Genomic DNA, 7,908 nt, shown 5'->3' with positions numbered 1-7,908 from the left:
ATATATATATATATATATATATATACATATATATATATACATACATATATATATCGGATGTGGTTACTGAGGTCGTTGTAAAAATGTTTTTCTCAAAGTAGCATTGTTAAGAAATGTCATTAATATTACCATAGATATGAACTACTAATACTATCAAAAAATTGATACCATCACCTCTTTGACTAGCTGTTTTGTTTTACATATATTTCTTTTTACTGTTTTCTTCCGAAACATCCCATCCATACTAGCATGAGAAATGGATATAAAACAGTAAAAAAGTATCTGTGTGTGTGTGTGTGTGTGTGTGTGTGTATATATATCTATATTATTCTTATACAAGAGTGTTGTTGACTGTGATTTTGAAGTTTCGACCAGCTAAGCCATTGTCCGACAATGGCTTAGCTAGCCAAAAATTTGAAGTCACAGTTAACAACGTTTTTGCATAAGAGTAATAAATTTGTACTCTACAAAAGTATAAAGTAAACCCATTACATTAACATAAAATTGTTTGTATTATAACTGAACATAAAGACAAACATTAATATATATGTGTGTGTGTGTATATATATATATATATATATATATACACACGCACACACACACACACATAATTCAATATTGGTGATGATGACAACATCTAAAAAAAAATTTCTTGACAATACAGTAAATTAGTTCATATTTGAACAATAGCTTGAAATAAAATATTTCATTCCTCAACTTATATATAGCAACTATGTCAGTAATTTGATGTCGATGCTGGAGTTGAATTTCAAATAGTCCGCGATTCTTTAAACACACACCGGCAACCAAGTAATACTTAATTTTCGTGATGTATTGATATAAACTTCGAATTCATTCATTTGTATCAATGTCTCTGAATTATCTGACATTGCAGCAGCTGGAGAATAATGTTCTTTATTGAGGAAAATATATATTATCTCATTCCAACTTTATTTGCTCCTAACAAATTTTCATTTTCCCATAATTTCAATCTTACACTTGATACCCCACTGCCCAATTTTTCAAAATTTGGTCAATTCTGTTAATGTGTGCTGCAGAGTTGATTGTTTTGGGTTTTTAAAAAAAAAATTTTTTATCATTCTCTATGCTAACTAGTTTATATGATTGTTTTACTGATTGACAAATAGCCAATAAACGGCACTGAAGCACAATTGCTAATCTACTAACAACATCCAGACATGCCTACATAACTACACATATTCAGATGTTAAGTTTTGATTGTCAGAAACATCATTAAGAGGGCTAAAACAGCATTTTATTTTGCGCTCCACATATTCTGCATACCTGCTTCAGTTATTTTCACATACTGGGAAATGATATGTGCTTTTTGTTTATTACCAAAAAAATGACATACTTTAAAGACATAACATAGTGCTAATCTAATTGTTTTAACTCTTAGTTGTCAAAACTTTTACTTTCCAGAAAATATGTTTTTTTGTACCTCAATAAGGAAACAAAAATTCTAGTAACAATTTCTGCAATAAACATTCTATTTCCAGATGATATGGCAAAGAAACAGAAAATGAATGAATTTCTATATTCAAGTGATATACCACAAATAATACAGATATTAACCTTATTTCTTTAAATTATCTCCCCCCCCCCCACTTTTTTTTTATTTTTTAAACTAACAATTATCACCAGGCGTTTGTTTTCCTTCTTCAACTAAGAGGCAAATTTCAATTCAATAAGAATTTTTAACATACATTATTCAGTACATCACCATGTAACTGTATAAGAGATACAGTAAATAGCACGGTTATAGCTTTATTGTGTTTAATTTCTCCAATGTCTTTTTATGGAATCCATTGGAAGGAAATCACTCGACTAGGGACACTGGAGTGTGTTGTAACCAGCATCAAATCATTGAAGGACATATCAGCATTATTGTTGTTGTCATCATTAACATCATTGTCATCATATCATTATCATCATTACAATCATCATCATCATCATCATCTTCATCACTAGCATTATCAGTTACTGTCACACATTACCAGCATCACTGCTGTTGCCGTTTATTTTTCATGTTTTAGTGTAATTAAAATAGATTATCTATTTATGTTCCAAAAAATTATGGCTGAATATTTCAGCCATCCAATCTAACATACTTTATCGATTATGTGAAAGGAAATATTGATTGATTTTTTTTTATGTGTACCTGCTATACACACACACACACACACACACACACACACACACACACACAGACATACACACATCACATCTCATTTCTTGTGTTTAACATGTTTTATAGTATTGTACTCAACTAAGTAACTGGAGGAAATAGTTTAAAATACAAAAACACTTTTTCCTTCTCCCTGTCTTGTCTGTCTTTAGTTTTTAATCTTCAATTCTTTACTTAATGTGAAGAGGAGGAAGAGACAAAGCAAACATTTACAATTACTGCTGACCTCAGAAAAAATTGTTTTTTTGTCCTTTTGAAAAAAAAAAAAGAATTTTCTTTTATTTGATGAAATTATGTTGAATGTAAAATGATTGAAAAATCTTCAAACATTTTGGTTGAAATTACTGTTCCATTTCTATTATGACTTCTATTAGACTTTGCTATTTACACTCACAACTTATATATCTGGGTTTTGGCTTATTTTCATTTTCAAAAATTTTATTTTTCTTCTCACTATTTGTCAGACACATAAACTGTCTTTTTGTTTCTCTGAGCTCTTAGAGTCCGAATTCTTGGACTTCGTGTGGTGCTGAAGTGTTTGTTAAGATTAAACTCAGAGTTGCAGACTCTTCAACAGGCTGGCGGTTTCCAATAGAGGTGGACTTTGGATGTAATTTCTTCTCATAAGTTTGTTAAGTCCAAAATAGCATCCTCTTTTGTATCAGACATTTTACTCGGTTAAGTTTATCAATGTCAGATGAAACAGCACAGCAATGTCTAACAAAGCCAAACTTTAATGTCACTAAACACTGCAGCAGTGTCTACATATTGTTTCATTCTTTTCATTGTATGAAAATAGGACAGTGTCTAATACTTTGTTGGTGTGTTAATATCTGATATTGATTGATAATACTTAGACACTCAGAATTTTTAGCTTTTAAAACATTTAAAAAAAAAAAAAATTATTCTCCATTTACATCTTAGCCTAACATAAACACACACATGTATAGCAGTTACACATACATCTGTGTCTAGTTGGCCCAACCTAACACAGCATCTCTCTCCTATAAAGCACACTCCCTTCTCTCCCTTTTTCTCTCATGCTTGACCAGTAGGAAATAAAAAGGAAATGTCATGAGATGTCACAAGTTCATAACCACTTATGCAACCAGGTTATTTGTTTAATTAGAATGGCTATTAAAAAATAGAATGGTGTGCAGATAATTTTTAGTTCTTTAGTTTGTCCATCACATGTAAGGCTATACTGGAGGAATATTTATGTATGAAGTGTGTTCCTATTTTTTTAAAACAACAACACAAAAAGCCAGCTGCATCATTTAATGTCATATAATAGTGTAGAAAAAAAGAAGAGTTTTATTAAGAAAATTTTGGTTTTGTTTCATGTTTTGATATGGGCGTATGAGAGTGAGAGAAAATAGTTTGAAAATATTGAAAGGTTAATAATCTTAGGGCATTAATAAATGATTGTTTATTCTTAACTGGAATGTGCTGTAACAATAATTTTACTGTGTAGTGTCTGAGTTATAGTTTCTACATTATTGTTTTGATTCCTACTTCTTCGTTAATGTGGAGATGTGAGGAAGAGAGAGAGAGAGCGAGAGAATGGCAGGGTAGTTAAGTTGGTAACAAAAACATTAAAGCCTGGTTGACATAGTCAAATAGTTGCCAGGTGTTTGTTACAGAGTTCATGTCTTTTAGAGGACAGGCCACACGAATGTGGTGTGTTTTGATGTATATGTCAAATTGAAACTAAAGTATCTTGCAATTTGCTGTCATAACTTGCACAAAGGTTTGATGGATTTGGCTCAGGTGTTAGGGATTTGGGTTAAATATACAACAGTCAGTTGTTTGTTACTTCGGTAGGTTAAATTTCTGGGTTGAAATAGCATTAGGATTCATTCATTTTTACTGCATTCAATATTTGAACTTGTAATGTGGTCTTACACCATTGTTTTCTTCCTCTTACAAAACCAAAACTCTTCTGTATGACATAAGAAAAAAGTGTTTCATACACACAATTCACACACTATATATATTCAGACACCAGAATGTCTTCCATCATCATACATGTATGTCAAAGATTATGATAACAGCCATGGTATATCTTGGGCATACAGATAAATGTAGGATCTAATTCCTTATAGGGCCATACCCAGGGTAGGGGTGGAATTTAAAATCAAGTACTACAAGCAGTGTAATATTCTCCAATTGTGAAATGATACCATTGCTTACAAGGGTGCATTATACTAGTAGCTAGGTACTCAAGCTTATTAAGAGTTAAGTACCTTGCCCGTGGACTACTGTGAAGCACTTGTGGCAGGATGTGTGTGAGTGAGAGAGAGATATTGGGGGTTGCATTTTATGCCTTGACCCGTGCATAGAAGGGTGCTCACCCCTTTGAGCTGGGAAATGAATGGAATGCCTGGTGTGTGTCTTATTGTGGCTACCCCCTGAAAAAAAATGGGTAATAGGCCTGGGTATATGTATATGTAAGAGAGAGAGAGAACCCTATTCTTTGTTTAAATATTTCTAGAAGAGTGAAGGCTGTATCGTAACATCTTAAAGTCTGTTCCTATCCAATGATGTAGACTAGTTGTTCTTTTTGGGTGAATGCATATGTTGTTCAGAGAGCGAGATTGGGCCTGCACAAGGCCTTTTTGTTTTTTACTTTAAAAGACTTCAGGCTTAGCATATGTATTATGTTTTGCATACAATACTGAAAAAGCCAAAAAAAAAAAAAAATCCATAATGGAATGAAGACGTGTCAGCAGCATGGGTAGTTTTAAGTCCTCTGAAAACCTGCTGCAAAAGGCAACCATTATTGCCACATCTATGCTGCTCGGCACTTGTTCAGCAAGTGGTTTGATCTGAGATTATGCATCAGGGCTGAACCAACTACATCATGGTAGGATCATTATAGCCATTAAATGTCCCAAACACTATTGTATTCACTTTCAGCTTATTAATATTCATGCTTGTGTATGTATATGTAAATTGTAGGTACCAGTCTTTTGTTGTAAATCTACAGCCTGGTCACTAAAGCTGGGATACAGTGGAATAAATTATCAGTTACCAGCTGGTAAATGGTAGACAATATTAAAGTGAAAGTGAATAAAACAAATACATATGTTTCTAGTGATTACAGTGATTTTAACACTGTAGTTTTGTATATGTGTGTGCGTATCTGAAATACTGCAACTCACCATTGCTAGTTGAACTGAAATATATCCACCAACAGGTCTTCTCTTCAGTATGTGATGTAACTTAAACTCAGCTCTGTGGGCTAATGAATTGCTTGAAACATGTACAACCTGGCATCAACTTACCTGGAGTTAAGTAGGTATGTTGGTTACTTGATCATGAGTGGAACGTTTTAGATTTGACTGTGTTTGAGTCATGCATACAAGTATATGGTACATGTGCTGTAATGGTTACTTGAGTTGCTGCAGGCTCACAAGCCTTTACTAGCACATGGTTTTATGTGCATGGGTGCACATGCACGCACTTGCACACACAGACTTATATAGGTGGTTCCTCCTTGCCCATGTTTTATATATGTATAAGTTGCAGGCATGGGTGTGCAGTTAAGGAGTTTGTTTACAAACCATATAGTGTTGGGTTCAGTCCCACTGCACAATACTGGTCAAAGCCTTATGTGTTGATTTGGTCGGCGGAAACTGAAAGAAGCCCCTTGTATAAATATATTATGTGTGTGTGTGTATATATATATATATATATATATATGGAGAGAGAGATAATATGTGTGTGTTTGTATACATTTGTGGTTCTTAAGAACTTGTAAGCTACAGGCAGTGATATTGTCATGTCCCCTGTGAAAAAATTATTTGCCGCTTTTGTTCCTTGGAACACAGGAAATATAAGAGATCCCTTACTTGATAAATGGGTAAGGATTATCAGCAGGAAGGGCATCTGGCTAACTCATGTTAGTGGGGGGGGGATGCAGGAATATTATTAATGTCCCACCGTAGCCATGTTTTACTTGCAGCTGTTCAAGAATGTTAGTTGCATCCACCTCAAATCTCTTAGATCTGCAAAGGCCATAGATAAAGCCCCTTCATCCAAACCAAAGAAAGAAAAACAACAACATACACATGCAATAACATTTATTATAGGAGAGTAAGAAAGGTTCTTAGGGAAGGTATCCAGCTGTAGAAACCATGCCAAAGAAGACATTGGAGCCTGGCATTACTCTCTTTCTTGCCAGCTCCTGTTGAATCCTCCAACCCATGCTAGCGTTAAGTAGTGATGATGATGATGATGATGACACTGATGAATATTCAACACTTGTGGCAAATTCTTATCCTGATGCAAGAATTTCTGTAAGCCATGACAAACAGTCGAGTTAACAAATAAAATGTTGCAATTTCTAACATCTAATGTCATTTCTCAGATTGCAAAGCAGCAGTTGCACCAATTTCTGTTGTCTCCATTTTAAATGTCAGTAACATTGGCTGTTGTTGTCCTTGTTAGCAGCACTCCATTAATTTGGTTGTCCTCTCTGTCTTGTCAGTTATATACGCCTATTGTTATAGGTGATAGGGCATGAGATGTTTTTGGCAGAATTGTTTTGGTGATCCTGACTCATTTGATGGCAGATGTTTTAATGTACTCCTTGTTTTCTCTTTCTTGTTCCCTGTTTAAGTGTTTGAGGAGAGAGAAAGTGTTTATGTCAATTATGATCAATTAATAAACTGTTGTTGGCACGACGTCGAGGGTTCCAGTCGATCTGATCAACGGAACAGCCTGCTCGTGAAATTAATGTGCAAGTGGCTGAGCACTCCACAGATACGTGTACCCTTAACGTAGTTCTCGGGATATTCAGCGTGACACAGAGTGCGACAAGGCTGACCCTTTGAATTACAGGCACAACAGAAACAGGAAGAAAGAGTGAGAGAAAGTTGTGGTAGAAGAGTACAGCAGGGTTCGCCACCATCCCCTGCCGGAGCCTCATGGAACTTTAGGTGTTTTTGCTCAATAAACACTCACAACGCCCGGTCTGGGAATCGAAACTGCGATCCTACGACCGTGAGTCCGCTGCCCTAACCACTGGGCCATTGCGCCTCCTCGTAATAAACTGTAATCTCATTCTTTCTATCTCTATGTGTCTGTGAGTATGCTTGTGTTTGCTTCCAGCACCAAAAAATACTGTTGCCCAAGCAGGCTGAATGTCGAGTCAGCCACGTCAGATAATCAGTCTCCAACCAGCAATGCCTAATTGTCTTAATCTCTAGACCATGGTTACATACTGTTTAGTTTTCAGGTTTGTCGATGTACATTAAATACATCATCTGGTTATAGCTCTATCAGAACTGTACCAAGTGTATGCTGGCCCACAATCATTGACAACTGAACCAACTGTACAGCCATCCACAATCAGAACTGTGCAGTGGTCCATCAGGGCTGTACCAATGGGGCAGTGATTCATATATGTTGGTTACACTACCAGACTTAACAGCCACGCTTTATGTCCACACTACTGCAGTGTTTCTATTTCTTTCTTTACTAAGTTTTAAACACAACTTTTTACTATATTCCCAACAAATTTTAACTGCTGACATTTTTTTTTTTTTTTTTTTTAAATGTATATCTCAACATCTTTTTACACTGTTGTAGTATTTTACTCTTTTATTTTTTGTTTGTCTAAACCCTCCATCTCTCAGAAAAGAAAATATCAACAATAATATACATATATATATATATATATATATATATATATA

This window comes from Octopus bimaculoides, chromosome 4 (assembly GCF_001194135.2).
Source record: "Octopus bimaculoides isolate UCB-OBI-ISO-001 chromosome 4, ASM119413v2, whole genome shotgun sequence".
Lineage (NCBI taxonomy): Eukaryota > Metazoa > Mollusca > Cephalopoda > Octopoda > Octopodidae > Octopus > Octopus bimaculoides.
This window is presented reverse-complemented; position numbering follows the sequence as displayed.